Genomic DNA, 17098 nt, shown 5'->3' with positions numbered 1-17098 from the left:
GGGATGCAGCGGTTTTTTGAAGTGGGTTTTAAAACTTTTTACTGCGGATTCCCACAAGCCGCCCATATGAGAGTCACTGGATGGAATATACTGACAGTTTATTCCCTGGGGGGGCATATTTCTGGAAAATGTTCGCAGAGCATTCGTTAAGAAATTTAACGAAGTCGCGTTCGAGTGCGCGCTGAGCGCCAATGAACGTTTTACCATTGTAGCTCATCATTTTTGAGGGATAACATCGTCTCCCAACGAATCGGGAGAATGCTGTTCGAAAGGCTTCGGTGGTAAGGTCCGAGCATGGCTCGAGGTGTACTACCTTTGTGGAAAAACAGACGAATACAGCCACGTACTCTTTTATGATAGTGGTCGACTCCGGAACCGATGCTTTTATTTGGAATGGACCTGCAAAGTCTACTCCTGTTGTGGAAAAGGGGAGGGAGAAATTGCAGCGATCAGGTGGTAGCGCTGCCATTATTTGCGTGCTCGTTTTCTGTTTGAAAAGCGTGCACGATTTGCATTGGAAAATGCATTTTTTAATAAGAGGCTTTAGTTTTGGTACGTAGTACTCTTGCCTCACCATTTGGAGCAGCAACCGTATTTCTGCATGAAGAATCAGGCGGTGTAAAAACTCTAGATACAACTGGCAGAGCCTTGAATCCGGAGGAAGGATTACTGGATGCTTCTCGTTGTATGTTAATGTAGAATGTTCCAATCGGCCACCGATACGTAGGAGGCCGTCTTGATCGAGAAAGGGGTTAAGAGCCAGAAGGGAACTTTTTTGGCTAATTGGTATTTTGTTTTGTAGGACGCTCTTTTCCGCCCCGAAATGGCGAGATTGTGCCATTTCCACAAGCCGCGTTTTTGCATGTTGCAACTCTTTATGGGACAGATGGGGATTATGTGTTGTTGCCACCGATTTTGATTTGTTGCAGGCATTGTTCGCAAAGCGGAACACGTATGCAATCACACAGAGAGCTCGAGAGTATGAGGAGGAACGTAGAAGAATATCGTCCTCTTCCTCGAGTGCGTGATATGCTTCGACCTTGCGTTTCTCGGGTGGAGAAGCGCTACCTGCTTTCGGCTTTGGCCATGCCGAATTGTGGCAAGAAAGCCATTGTGGTCCGTGCCACCAAAGTGAGGAGCCTATCAAATCATGCGGCTTGCAACCACGTGTGCCAACTCTCGAATTTGAGAGGTACGATTGGCCACATAAGTCTTCCAGGTCGATGGAGATTTTTCTAGACAGGCTAGTACAATCTCAGAATCTGACCATAAGAATGTGTCGCATGCTTGTAATTTGAGCTGTTTTCGAACAGTTTAAGCCAGTTTGGCGAGTAGGACTGCACCACATAGCTCTAAGCGGGGTAAGCTTACAGTTTTTTATGGGGGCAACTTTGCCTTTCGAAACCAAAAGAGAAGATTTCATTTGGTTGCCCACATGTGCGCGGATGTAAATCGCAGCGCAAAATGCTTTTTCCGAGTCACATAACCCGTGGATTTAGGTGTCTTGCCCTGGAACGACATTAACCCATCTGCGAAATGTTGCCATTTTGATAATGTTGCGGGCTTCGCACTTTCATCCCAATCGCTGGCATCCAGCCAGATTTCTTGGAGAAGCATCTTGGTTTGGATCATAACTGGCGACAGCCATCCTGCCGGGAAAAAAAATTTTGCAAGAGAAGATAAAATTTGTCGCTTTGTGACCGCATTTTGGGTGTGTTCCGGCAGAATGGTGTATGAAAATTTATCCGTGAGCGCGTTCCATCGAATGCCAAGAGTTTTGGTATTGGAAGTGCTCTCAAATTTCAAGAAGTTGGAGTCTAGAAGATCCTCCTTCGGAAACTGTTCTAATATGGCCGGATGATTAGCCGTTAATTTCTTTAGTATGAAACCAGCTGATTTTAGAGCTTTTATCACTTGAACGAGTGATTCAGTGGCGTTATCGATGGTATGACTTCCTGATAGGATGTCGTCGACATACGTTTGCGTCTTGAGGATTGTTGCAGCCAAGGGGAATGCCGCTTTCGTGTCATCGGATAGTTGATGCACCGTACGAATAACGAGATAGTGTGCACAATTGACGCCGAATGTAAACGTTTTTAGATTGAAATCGCTAACATTGGAGTTGGCCGATTTGCGAAATAGGATTCGCTGAAAATCTTTGTCGTCCTCGTGTATGAGGATCTGACGGTACCTTTTTTCAATGTCTCCATTGAACACATACTTATGCATGCGCCACTGTAGAATTAGTAGCATGAGATCTGATTGGAGAGTTGGACCAGTGTATAAAACGTCATTCAGGGATTTGGCTGACCCAGATTTCTTTGAGGCGTTGAAAACCAAGCGAACTTTGGTAGTGACCTTATATGGTTTGACTACCGCATGATGTGGCAAGTAAAATGAGAAGACCTTGCCATTCGAAGTTATTTCGCATGGGGCGGTAGATTTCATGTGATCAAGGTGGAGATATTCTTGCAACACATTGTTGTACATAGTTACTAACTCCCCCTTTTTCTGAAGCGATCGCTCCATGCTGAAAAACTGCTGCAGAGCAGAGTTTTTCAGGAAACTCTTCCTTGAATGGAAGTCGTACAATGTATCGACAGTTTGCTGCACGTGTCGTGGTTGCATCTGAGGATGTTGTGGAAATTCCTCTTCTTCCAAAAATTTTCTCAATTAAGAACTGAGTGTCTCGTTTGACACTTGGACTTGTGTCGAGAATGACACAACATTTTCAGTTATTGGACCACTTAGAATCCAACCAAAAATAGTTTGTTGCGCAAGTATGCTACCGCACACCTTTTTTAAACCTTCCAGCAGTATTTGTGGAAGTATGTCGCTGCCAATGACCATGTCAGTCTGACCTGGTATGTGGCAACTGAGATCAGCGAGCTCAAGGAGTTTGAACTGCTGCCAGATTTTGCGACTAATGGTGGATGTCGGCAGATTTTTTGTCAGTTGGGGCAACACAATGGCATGAGACTTTATGCTTTTCATGGCCTTGGATGCTACCAGTGTCAAAGGACAAAGTTTGGAGGACTTTTGTACGACTTGTCCACCCATGCCAGAGATTTCGAACTTTGAATGTTCGAATATAAGTTGCAACCGTTGTTGAACTTTCGAGGAAATGAAAGTTCTTTCCGAGCCCTGATCGATAAGGGCCCTCAGTTGAAATAAGTCCCCTTCATGTTCGACTGCGACCATAGCAGTAGAAGGGAGAATTTCGATATCATTGACTGCATGCAATGATTAAACCGGTGCGTGTTTTGAACAACACGGTAGCTCGCTGGAATCGGAGCTATTCTGCGTTTGTCGAACGGGAGATGTTGACTCAGCAGTTGTGTGCTGCACGTTTGATGCATTCGTTCGCGGGGCGGAATGTGGAGCTTGTGGGCTCGCATGCAACAGCGTGTGATGCTGTTGATGACATGTCGAACATGACTACTTGCTCGTGCACTCATTAATATGAGTGCTGCTAAGGCAGTTTGCACACAGCTTAGCTTATTTTACGAATTGTGTCCGGTTTTGCACAGACATTCCTTTGAATCGTGGACAGAATCGAATAAGGTGCAGGGAGTTGCAACATTGGCAAGTTTCCTTTTTAGATTCTGCCACAAGGGTTTGCGTCCTGTTGAAGGACCTGCGCAGAATTTTGATGAGCGACTGGTTTTTTTTTTGCTTGGTTGAAGCCTACTGACTCTTTCAACGACTTCATATCTCGAGGTGAGAAAGTCGTTCATTGGGTAGATCTCTACGAGAAGAGAGAGATTGTTCCCAAAGTGACAGGGTTGTTCCGGGGAGCTTTGATGAGCAAATGTACACCAGAATCGGATCCCAACTGTCTGTCGTAACTCCTTGAGAGTGAAGCACTGATAGACAGTTGTTGATTGTATTTTGCAATCTCGTTGCTCACTGTTTTCGGATGGAATAGTGGCAAGAGTTAGTAAGGACTTTATCTGGTTGTCAACCAGGATACGCTTGTTTTCGTATCTTGACCGTAAAGCTTCCCATGCAAGGTCAAAGTTATCATCTCTCAACGCATATTGTTTGACGATGAAGCCGGCTTTGCCTTGCGTTTTGTACCGGAGATGGTACAATTTCTGAGCACGGGAGAGCCTTGGGTGGTTAATTTTCCCCGCAGTGAACATATCATTCTTCATAGCCACCATAAAAGGTCTCCGTGTCGCATGCTGGGACTTTGAGGTAAATATTTGCCTCAGCCGGGGGTTGTTCCACGCGGGGAGGTGGGCTCGGCGTTGCCATCATTTTGATCAACGAAAGTTGATCGGCAATCTTTGCTTTAGTCATTTCATACGTATCAAAGCAAGCGCATTGTTTGCCTTGTACTGAATTCTTGAAGTCTTCAGGGAAACTTTCGCCTGGTTTCGAAAATACCAGATCGTAAACCGATTGAAGCCGTGCCCAATAATCATCTAGTGATTTTTCCTTTATCATGAGATACGATTCAGTGTGATCTTGAATCGAGGCTTCGTTAAATTTTGCACAGTATCTCATCAGATTGTCACTTTCCGCGATGAACTTTTGCGCGGATGGGTCAACTGATTTGCATTTCCGGCGGGGGGATGTTGACCTTTCCTTGGCCGTTTCTTCCTTTGGGCCACCTTTTGGTTTTGTCCCGGTTTTGGAAGTTTTTGAGGGACTGAGAGGCATTTTACGAAACTTTTTGGTTTTTACCAAAAAGAACGGAACAGAGAACGTTCGCAAAATTCGAAGATAGATTACTCTTCGTGTCACAGAAATTTAAAAAGGGAATTTAAATTGGTGGCGGTGTTTGTGCTTTTTTTTTTTGAAAAATATATTCAAGCACGGACAACGGGACGTTCCTTAAATAATTTAAATCCGCGAAATTCGGAATTTAATAGTATGTATATTTTGTAAAAAGAAAAAAATAAATTTAAAAAAAATCACAAACACTTTTCACTTATGTAAATATACGTGGAAAATAAACGTGTATTTGTAAATTATTGGTATATATATGGGGTATTCCATCCCATTTCGACCAATTTTGAACCCGACCCCTTTAGAATTGGCTGAAAGTTTTTCTTCTTTTTCTAGCTTACGAAAGACGTTTTTCAGAATTTTTTCATCCAACTCAAAAAAAGTAATGAATTTAAAAAAAAACACCGTTTTTGTTTTCAAAATGCTATAACTTTTTCAAAAATTGCGGGTTCGAATCGAGCTCAAGGCCTAACAATAATTTTTTATCATTATTATTGTTATGATAAATTTTTTCTTAATTGAAAAAATTTTTAAATTAGAATAGAAGAAAGAAAAAATTTTAGACAACTGCCAAAGCTCGTTGTATAGATCCATTTCGGGAACTGCTAAATTCCTTCATCGGCAACGTTTAGGCGCCGCTGCTATAACCATTCAGCCATCACAGCGGTTTTTTGTTTGTCTTCATTAATCCTACTTCTATTCTGTTTCGTGCCAATTGATATTCACAACACTGCGACATCTGTTGCAGAATGGCTGTGAAAATTGGACTTGTTTGTTGGCAATGCCGCCATAGTGTCATAATTTATTGACACTTTTTTTCCCCGTGCTCTGGGATGTATTAACAATTTTTGTTGTTATATCGGCCTACTGATTTTAAGATCGCGGGTTCGAATCGAGCTCAAGGCCTAACAATAATTTTTTATCATTATTATTGTTATGATAAATTTTTTCTTAATTGAAAAAATTTTTAAATTAGAATAGAAGAAAGAAAAAATTTTAGACAACTGCCAAAGCTCGTTGTATAGATCCATTTCGGGAACTGCTAAATTCCTTCATCGGCAACGTTTAGGCGCCGCTGCTATAACCATTCAGCCATCACAGCGGTTTTTTGTTTGTCTTCATTAATCCTACTTCTATTCTGTTTCGTGCCAATTGATATTCACAACACTGCGACATCTGTTGCAGAATGGCTGTGAAAATTGGACTTGTTTGTTGGCAATGCCGCCATAGTGTCATAATTTATTGACACTTTTTTTCCCCGTGCTCTGGGATGTATTAACAATTTTTGTTGTTATATCGGCCTACTGATTTTAAGATCGCGGGTTCGAATCGAGCTCAAGGCCTAACAATAATTTTTTATCATTATTATTGTTATGATAAATTTTTTCTTAATTGAAAAAATTTTTAAATTAGAATAGAAGAAAGAAAAAATTTTAGACAACTGCCAAAGCTCGTTGTATAGATCCATTTCGGGAACTGCTAAATTCCTTCATCGGCAACGTTTAGGCGCCGCTGCTATAACCATTCAGCCATCACAGCGGTTTTTTGTTTGTCTTCATTAATCCTACTTCTATTCTGTTTCGTGCCAATTGATATTCACAACACTGCGACATCTGTTGCAGAATGGCTGTGAAAATTGGACTTGTTTGTTGGCAATGCCGCCATAGTGTCATAATTTATTGACACTTTTTTTCCCCGTGCTCTGGGATGTATTAACAATTTTTGTTGTTATATCGGCCTACTGATTTTAAGATCGCGGGTTCGAATCGAGCTCAAGGCCTAACAATAATTTTTTATCATTATTATTGTTATGATAAATTTTTTCTTAATTGAAAAAATTTTTAAATTAGAATAGAAGAAAGAAAAAATTTTAGACAACTGCCAAAGCTCGTTGTATAGATCCATTTCGGGAACTGCTAAATTCCTTCATCGGCAACGTTTAGGCGCCGCTGCTATAACCATTCAGCCATCACAGCGGTTTTTTGTTTGTCTTCATTAATCCTACTTCTATTCTGTTTCGTGCCAATTGATATTCACAACACTGCGACATCTGTTGCAGAATGGCTGTGAAAATTGGACTTGTTTGTTGGCAATGCCGCCATAGTGTCATAATTTATTGACACTTTTTTTCCCCGTGCTCTGGGATGTATTAACAATTTTTGTTGTTATATCGGCCTACTGATTTTAAGATCGCGGGTTCGAATCGAGCTCAAGGCCTAACAATAATTTTTTATCATTATTATTGTTATGATAAATTTTTTCTTAATTGAAAAAATTTTTAAATTAGAATAGAAGAAAGAAAAAATTTTAGACAACTGCCAAAGCTCGTTGTATAGATCCATTTCGGGAACTGCTAAATTCCTTCATCGGCAACGTTTAGGCGCCGCTGCTATAACCATTCAGCCATCACAGCGGTTTTTTGTTTGTCTTCATTAATCCTACTTCTATTCTGTTTCGTGCCAATTGATATTCACAACACTGCGACATCTGTTGCAGAATGGCTGTGAAAATTGGACTTGTTTGTTGGCAATGCCGCCATAGTGTCATAATTTATTGACACTTTTTTTCCCCGTGCTCTGGGATGTATTAACAATTTTTGTTGTTATATCGGCCTACTGATTTTAAGATCGCGGGTTCGAATCGAGCTCAAGGCCTAACAATAATTTTTTATCATTATTATTGTTATGATAAATTTTTTCTTAATTGAAAAAATTTTTAAATTAGAATAGAAGAAAGAAAAAATTTTAGACAACTGCCAAAGCTCGTTGTATAGATCCATTTCGGGAACTGCTAAATTCCTTCATCGGCAACGTTTAGGCGCCGCTGCTATAACCATTCAGCCATCACAGCGGTTTTTTGTTTGTCTTCATTAATCCTACTTCTATTCTGTTTCGTGCCAATTGATATTCACAACACTGCGACATCTGTTGCAGAATGGCTGTGAAAATTGGACTTGTTTGTTGGCAATGCCGCCATAGTGTCATAATTTATTGACACTTTTTTTCCCCGTGCTCTGGGATGTATTAACAATTTTTGTTGTTATATCGGCCTACTGATTTTAAGATCGCGGGTTCGAATCGAGCTCAAGGCCTAACAATAATTTTTTATCATTATTATTGTTATGATAAATTTTTTCTTAATTGAAAAAATTTTTAAATTAGAATAGAAGAAAGAAAAAATTTTAGACAACTGCCAAAGCTCGTTGTATAGATCCATTTCGGGAACTGCTAAATTCCTTCATCGGCAACGTTTAGGCGCCGCTGCTATAACCATTCAGCCATCACAGCGGTTTTTTGTTTGTCTTCATTAATCCTACTTCTATTCTGTTTCGTGCCAATTGATATTCACAACACTGCGACATCTGTTGCAGAATGGCTGTGAAAATTGGACTTGTTTGTTGACAATGCCGCCATAGTGTCATAATTTATTGACACTTTTTTTCCCCGTGCTCTGGGATGTATTAACAATTTTTGTTGTTATATCGGCCTACTGATTTTAAGATCGCGGGTTCGAATCGAGCTCAAGGCCTAACAATAATTTTTTATCATTATTATTGTTATGATAAATTTTTTCTTAATTGAAAAAATTTTTAAATTAGAATAGAAGAAAGAAAAAATTTTAGACAACTGCCAAAGCTCGTTGTATAGATCCATTTCGGGAACTGCTAAATTCCTTCATCGGCAACGTTTAGGCGCCGCTGCTATAACCATTCAGCCATCACAGCGGTTTTTTGTTTGTCTTCATTAATCCTACTTCTATTCTGTTTCGTGCCAATTGATATTCACAACACTGCGACATCTGTTGCAGAATGGCTGTGAAAATTGGACTTGTTTGTTGGCAATGCCGCCATAGTGTCATAATTTATTGACACTTTTTTTCCCCGTGCTCTGGGATGTATTAACAATTTTTGTTGTTATATCGGCCTACTGATTTTAAGATCGCGGGTTCGAATCGAGCTCAAGGCCTAACAATAATTTTTTATCATTATTATTGTTATGATAAATTTTTTCTTAATTGAAAAAATTTTTAAATTAGAATAGAAGAAAGAAAAAATTTTAGACAACTGCCAAAGCTCGTTGTATAGATCCATTTCGGGAACTGCTAAATTCCTTCATCGGCAACGTTTAGGCGCCGCTGCTATAACCATTCAGCCATCACAGCGGTTTTTTGTTTGTCTTCATTAATCCTACTTCTATTCTGTTTCGTGCCAATTGATATTCACAACACTGCGACATCTGTTGCAGAATGGCTGTGAAAATTGGACTTGTTTGTTGGCAATGCCGCCATAGTGTCATAATTTATTGACACTTTTTTTCCCCGTGCTCTGGGATGTATTAACAATTTTTGTTGTTATATCGGCCTACTGATTTTAAGATCGCGGGTTCGAATCGAGCTCAAGGCCTAACAATAATTTTTTATCATTATTATTGTTATGATAAATTTTTTCTTAATTGAAAAAATTTTTAAATTAGAATAGAAGAAAGAAAAAATTTTAGACAACTGCCAAAGCTCGTTGTATAGATCCATTTCGGGAACTGCTAAATTCCTTCATCGGCAACGTTTAGGCGCCGCTGCTATAACCATTCAGCCATCACAGCGGTTTTTTGTTTGTCTTCATTAATCCTACTTCTATTCTGTTTCGTGCCAATTGATATTCACAACACTGCGACATCTGTTGCAGAATGGCTGTGAAAATTGGACTTGTTTGTTGGCAATGCCGCCATAGAAAAATTAAGAAAAAATTTATCATAACAATAATAATGATAAAAAATTATTGTTAGGCCTTGAGCTCGATTCGAACCCGCGATCTTAAAATCAGTAGGCCGATATAACAACAAAAATTGTTAATACATCCCAGAGCACGGGGAAAAAAAGTGTCAATAAATTATGACACTATGGCGGCATTGCCAACAAACAAGTCCAATTTTCACAGCCATTCTGCAACAGATGTCGCAGTGTTGTGAATATCAATTGGCACGAAACAGAATAGAAGTAGGATTAATGAAGACAAACAAAAAACCGCTGTGATGGCTGAATGGTTATAGCAGCGGCGCCTAAACGTTGCCGATGAAGGAATTTAGCAGTTCCCGAAATGGATCTATACAACGAGCTTTGGCAGTTGTCTAAAATTTTTTCTTTCTTCTATTCTAATTTAAAAATTTTTTCAATTAAGAAAAAATTTATCATAACAATAATAATGATAAAAAATTATTGTTAGGCCTTGAGCTCGATTCGAACCCGCGATCTTAAAATCAGTAGGCCGATATAACAACAAAAATTGTTAATACATCCCAGAGCACGGGGAAAAAAAGTGTCAATAAATTATGACACTATGGCGGCATTGCCAACAAACAAGTCCAATTTTCACAGCCATTCTGCAACAGATGTCGCAGTGTTGTGAATATCAATTGGCACGAAACAGAATAGAAGTAGGATTAATGAAGACAAACAAAAAACCGCTGTGATGGCTGAATGGTTATAGCAGCGGCGCCTAAACGTTGCCGATGAAGGAATTTAGCAGTTCCCGAAATGGATCTATACAACGAGCTTTGGCAGTTGTCTAAAATTTTTTCTTTCTTCTATTCTAATTTAAAAATTTTTTCAATTAAGAAAAAATTTATCATAACAATAATAATGATAAAAAATTATTGTTAGGCCTTGAGCTCGATTCGAACCCGCGATCTTAAAATCAGTAGGCCGATATAACAACAAAAATTGTTAATACATCCCAGAGCACGGGGAAAAAAAGTGTCAATAAATTATGACACTATGGCGGCATTGCCAACAAACAAGTCCAATTTTCACAGCCATTCTGCAACAGATGTCGCAGTGTTGTGAATATCAATTGGCACGAAACAGAATAGAAGTAGGATTAATGAAGACAAACAAAAAACCGCTGTGATGGCTGAATGGTTATAGCAGCGGCGCCTAAACGTTGCCGATGAAGGAATTTAGCAGTTCCCGAAATGGATCTATACAACGAGCTTTGGCAGTTGTCTAAAATTTTTTCTTTCTTCTATTCTAATTTAAAAATTTTTTCAATTAAGAAAAAATTTATCATAACAATAATAATGATAAAAAATTATTGTTAGGCCTTGATCTCGATTCGAACCCGCGATCTTAAAATCAGTAGGCCGATATAACAACAAAAATTGTTAATACATCCCAGAGCACGGGGAAAAAAAGTGTCAATAAATTATGACACTATGGCGGCATTGCCAACAAACAAGTCCAATTTTCACAGCCATTCTGCAACAGATGTCGCAGTGTTGTGAATATCAATTGGCACGAAACAGAATAGAAGTAGGATTAATGAAGACAAACAAAAAACCGCTGTGATGGCTGAATGGTTATAGCAGCGGCGCCTAAACGTTGCCGATGAAGGAATTTAGCAGTTCCCGAAATGGATCTATACAACGAGCTTTGGCAGTTGTCTAAAATTTTTTCTTTCTTCTATTCTAATTTAAAAATTTTTTCAATTAAGAAAAAATTTATCATAACAATAATAATGATAAAAAATTATTGTTAGGCCTTGAGCTCGATTCGAACCCGCGATCTTAAAATCAGTAGGCCGATATAACAACAAAAATTGTTAATACATCCCAGAGCACGGGGAAAAAAAGTGTCAATAAATTATGACACTATGGCGGCATTGCCAACAAACAAGTCCAATTTTCACAGCCATTCTGCAACAGATGTCGCAGTGTTGTGAATATCAATTGGCACGAAACAGAATAGAAGTAGGATTAATGAAGACAAACAAAAAACCGCTGTGATGGCTGAATGGTTATAGCAGCGGCGCCTAAACGTTGCCGATGAAGGAATTTAGCAGTTCCCGAAATGGATCTATACAACGAGCTTTGGCAGTTGTCTAAAATTTTTTCTTTCTTCTATTCTAATTTAAAAATTTTTTCAATTAAGAAAAAATTTATCATAACAATAATAATGATAAAAAATTATTGTTAGGCCTTGAGCTCGATTCGAACCCGCGATCTTAAAATCAGTAGGCCGATATAACAACAAAAATTTTTCAAAAATTGATTTTGGGATCTTTTTTTAAATTTGTTTTTAAATGTACTTTTCGGAAAAAATACAAAAAATTTTTAAAGTTTTTTTTTTAATTTTTCAGTTTTTCGAGATTTTTGGAATTTCGCCATTTTTTTTAAGAAAATGATTTTTAAGTATTCTTTTTATTTATTTATTTTTTTTTTTTTATATATTACGGTAATCTACGATTAAAATAACTCGCTTTCGCTGTCCAGCCACTGCATTAGGCCGGTGTACACATACCTTCGTATTCAATGCTTATCTACGTTTATTAAAATGGCATCAAATAAACAATTCGATCGATGTTGCAATCCTTTTGAGTTGGAGTCTCATTATAAAAAAATTGGTTTGCGTCCAGCGACTGACGCTATGAAAGTAGTGTTAGGATTAGGTGATTATTATTTATTATGCAGTTCATGTCGTAAAGAAGCTTCGAAAATAGTTAAGAAACCCGCAAGTAACAGTTATGAAAACAATTATCAGATTGATAGTGACAGTAACACAGATGATTTACAATCAACCTCGGCATCCCAAGTTAGCGCTGCAACTCAATTACCTGTAATAAACCGTGCTTTACAACTGTTGAATCAATCACCAATACCATCAAGAAGGTCAAAACACAATCAATTTTTGTACAACAAAATAAATAAAGTATCTGAGAACTTGAAAAAGGATTTACTCTCTTCTACTGATGAAGAATCGATCGATGATGATGGTGAAAATTTTCGTGCTTTAATTTAAATGCTGTGTGACAAATTCAACGATAAAGAAACGGAAAAGTTTTTGAAAATACAAATATTAACATTATTACCAGAAAAATGGACTGAAAGGCGTATTAGTGAAACTATGAATTCATCAAGACATATGACAAGGCTAGCGAAAATGTTGGTTGAAGAAAAATGTATACTTTCAACAACTGAATCGAAATTAGGTATATATAACGTAAAATTAATATTTGAAATACAATTAAAATTTCAATTACATCTTTTTTATAGGGAGGAAAATTGAAGATGAAGTAAAATTGAAAGTTCAAAATTTTTATAGCGATGATGAGTACAGTGCTCTGATGCCAGGTATGAAAGACTTTGTTTCAGTTCGAAGTGACGATGGTAATCGAGTGCACGTCCAAAAAAGACTTGTCCTGTCTAACTTAAAAGAATTATACCAAAGTTTTCGGGAAGTAAACGCTGCAGAGAAAATTGGATTTTCGAAATTTGATTCTTTGCGACCTAAACATTGTGTGTTAGCAGGGGCAAGTGGAACACACACCATCTGTGTATGTAGGATCCATCAAAACGTTAATTGATGATGGTTGGCAAATATCAAATTTATTAATAATTATAAATGCGTAAATTTTCATTTAACTTAATCATTTCCGGTGCAAATATTAATTATTTAACGAGAAATGCAGAAAAGCAAGTTCAACACTATAGCGATTGCTTGAGCATGATTATATGTGAAACTCCATCGTTTCAATGTTATTTGGGTAGATGTAATAACTGTCCAGGGGTAGATGAATTGATTAATATTTTACTGACATGTTTTGAGAACCACGAAATTGAGAATATTACCTATAAGTATTGGATATCAGAAGCAGCTTAGAAACTTTTATTAAGCCTAAAGAAGAATTTGTTGAAGATTTTTGTGGTGAATTAAAAACTCTTCTACCTCACTCATTCATCGCCAAAGAACAAGCTAAATTTTTAAAAACGTTGAAAGAAACATTAAAGCCAAATGAATTTATTATTATTTGTGATTTTGCAGAAAATTACGCATTCGTAGTGCAAAATGCGGCATCTGGTTTTCACTGGAACAATAAATTATTATAAAGTAAATGACAAACTTGAACACAAAAGCTTAGCAATTATTTCAGATTGTAATAATCGTGATGCCATTGCTATTCATGTTTTTATTAAAATAATTACTGATTATGTGAAGAGTTTTCCTGAACGTTGTGACAAGATTTATTATTTTTCTGATGGAGCTCCTCAACAATTTAAAAACTTCAAAAAGTTTGTAAATTTATATTATCATGAAGATGATTTTGACATTCCTGCCGAATGGCACTTTTTTGCGACTGCTCATGGCAAAGGTCCGTGTGATGATATTGGTGGCATTACCAAACGATATGCAGCAAGAGCAAGTCTCCAACTCGCGGTTGATAATCAAATAACGACACCTGAAGGAATTTTTAAATGGACTTCTGATCCGGACAACTTGCCAAACATTACAGTCAAGTTTTCCCCAGAAAATGATTATAATACAGCAGTAACAGATTTGAATGAAAGATTTTTGAAAACAAAATCGATTACAGGAACTCAACAATTACATTGCATAATTCCTGACAAAAATGGTTGTTTGTATGTTAAAAACTTTTCAAATTCAGAAGAACAAAGAATTTGTAAAATATTTAAACGCCAGAAAATAAATTCATAATTTGTTACATTATTTTTAGAAAACTTACATGTTTACTGTGTAAGTCATTAATCCTGGTTATTTTAAGCGTAGATTACCATAATATATAAAGAAAAGAATACTTAAAAATCATTTTCTCATATTTTTTTGTTATATAAATAAAATTTAAAAAAAATTTAATTTTTGAAAATTTTTTTTCAATTAATTAAAAAAAATTTTTAAAAAAATCGGCCCACTCCGGGATTAGTTGGGATGATTGCAGAATTGATTGAAGTTTTTTATGAGAAAAAAATGGCGAAATTCGAAAAATCTCGAAAAACTGAAAAATTTAAAAAAAAAACTTTAAAAATGTTTTTGTATTTTTTCCGAAAAGTACAATTCAATTTTCGAAAAAGTTATAGCATTTTGAAAACAAAAACGGTGTTTTTTTAAAAATTCATAACTTTTTTGAGTTGGATGAAAAAATTTGAAAAAATTCTGAAAAACGTCTTTGGTAAGCTAGAAAGAGAAGAAAAACTTTCAGCCAATTCTAAAGGGGTCGGGTTCAAAATTGGCCGAAATGGGATGGAATACCCCATATGTATGTATTAGAAGATAATACCTTTAAGTTTGTATGAATTTTTTTTTAAGTTCCTATAGGTACGAAAATATCTCAAACTTAGTTGTTTGCGGAAGAATAATTACAAATGTACATGCGCAATATATAAACGTATGTATATATGTTTGTTTGTGCGAACGTATGCACGTGAATAAAGGAGCTGCTCTGTTTTTGTTTGAAAACAGAGTTTGTTTTGATTCGCTTCTTCGTCGCTTTAATGTCGCGTTTCTTTTGTGAAGCTGAGTGCGCTTGATTGCACTGTTGGGAGAGTGCAGCAAAGAAAGATGAAAAAATTGCAAATTTGAGAGAGGTTGAGAAATTTGATCAGCAGTACACAACTCTCGTTGCTAATGTAGCTATACGTGCTGGGAGAATGTCGCTGGAAGAGCGACTTGACCGTGTGAGTAAACACGTATGATGTTCTCTGAGTTGAGAAGTACGAATGCTGGAAAAGCAACTTTAAATTATTTGTACATGTATGTCAGTATGTACATACGTATGAATATTTTGCTTCTCTATATGCTGCGAAGCAGAAAAAGTGACTTGGAAGTTGAACTGTGTCGCCAAGTTCAACGATCTGTGGCGAACAACGGGGTAAACTCAGCTGTAGAAGAAATCTTTGCTGATGTTGTTCTTGCACAGTGGGTTTGAGTAGGCAAGTAAACTGCATTTTTTTTTTTTTTTTTTTTTTGTTGGCTAAATACCACTAGAAATATGTATACATATATATATATATATATATTAGGGCGGGTCGATTTAAAAATCGCTCATTGCTCTGTGAAAATCGTATTCTATTCCCCCCCTTTGGGTCGAACTTTTGGGTAGGGGCAATTTCAATTCTACCTGCTGTGTCTTGTGGTGGTTTAAAAAACCCACACAACTATGTTTACGACATGCAAAAGCATCACAGTGATGCCTTGGTTTTAAAAGGGGGTTGTAAAAACGCTAATTTCTAATAATTTGTTTTAATTTATTTTCTATTACTAAGTTAAATTCATTTTTTCATTTACATACATATGTTCTGACTAAATAAATTTTTAAGGAGAAAAATAAACTCCAAAAAGAAAAAACATAGGCATTTCAAAGTGGGATTTTTCAAAATTTGCTTAAACATAACCTAATTTCAACTTTAAAAGAATGCCTCAATCCCAATGTTCTAATGGAACAAAAATTCCCGAATTATTCCTCTACTTATTGCAGAATGTTTATATTAACAATTTCCATAGGTAAAGGATTAGGATCACTCAGCGAGTTGTCGAAGACGTCACAGTAACAGATGGAATTTTTAACATCATTGAACAGGAGCACCGTCGAGCACACAGGAATTCCAGAGAAAATAGAGGGCAAATCCTTGAAAGATATTATTTTCCAATTGTTTTTGTTTTATTATTTTCCGGCTATGGCTAGGCAGTGCGACGTCTGCAAATTAAATAAATATGACTGGCACCCAGCAAAGCCACACATCCAACCCAAACCAATACCAACTTTTATTGCGAAATATTACATATCGACCTTTTTGAGATCGAGAAGCAAAGCTTTTTAAGCTGTATCGATAAGTTCTCAAAATTTGCCAAATTTTTTCCAGTCAAAAATAAATCTTCAATTTATCTCCTTAGGAAGTTAACAGATGTTTTTCATTATTTTTCAGTACCAAGATTATTGGTGATGGAACTATGTGAATTATATTAGGTCTCTTGGTATAGAAATATACCAAACTCCAACACGGCGAAGTGAGGCAAACGGGCAGGTAGAAAGACTGCACTAAACTATAATTGAGATATACCGCTGAATCGCTGCAGACAATAGTAGACTTTCTCCAAAGGAAGAGGTGTCCATCGCTGTGGATAGATATAATAACTCTATACATTCTGTAACTATGAAAAAACCGGTTGATATATTTTTAATAGAAGAGCTAGAATAAACTATCAAAATTTGGCAAATTTTAGGGAGACAACCCATGAAAATATAATAGCCTTGTTATTGCACGAGCAAGAAAGAAGGAATTCTAGGCTTAATACACGTCGTACAGAGCCCCGAAACTTTGAGTGCGGGGATGGCCTATTTATAGCCAATAAACAAATAAAAGGCAAACATAAGCCAATATATAAACAAGAACATGTTGCAGAAAATAGAAATTCAACTATTGTAACTGAAAGTGGTAAAAAATTCCACAAAATTGACGTCAAGAACGTCTGAGATAACATTGGTCAAAAGGAAAACTCGTGCATAGATCCTCTTCCGGTGGTCCGGGATGCAAGTTCTATCTTGCAGTTGAGAAGGTGTAAAAAGCCCAATCAAGTG

This window comes from Eurosta solidaginis, chromosome 2, assembly GCF_040869045.1.
Source record: "Eurosta solidaginis isolate ZX-2024a chromosome 2, ASM4086904v1, whole genome shotgun sequence".
Classification (NCBI taxonomy): Eukaryota; Metazoa; Arthropoda; class Insecta; order Diptera; family Tephritidae; genus Eurosta; species Eurosta solidaginis.
This window is presented reverse-complemented; position numbering follows the sequence as displayed.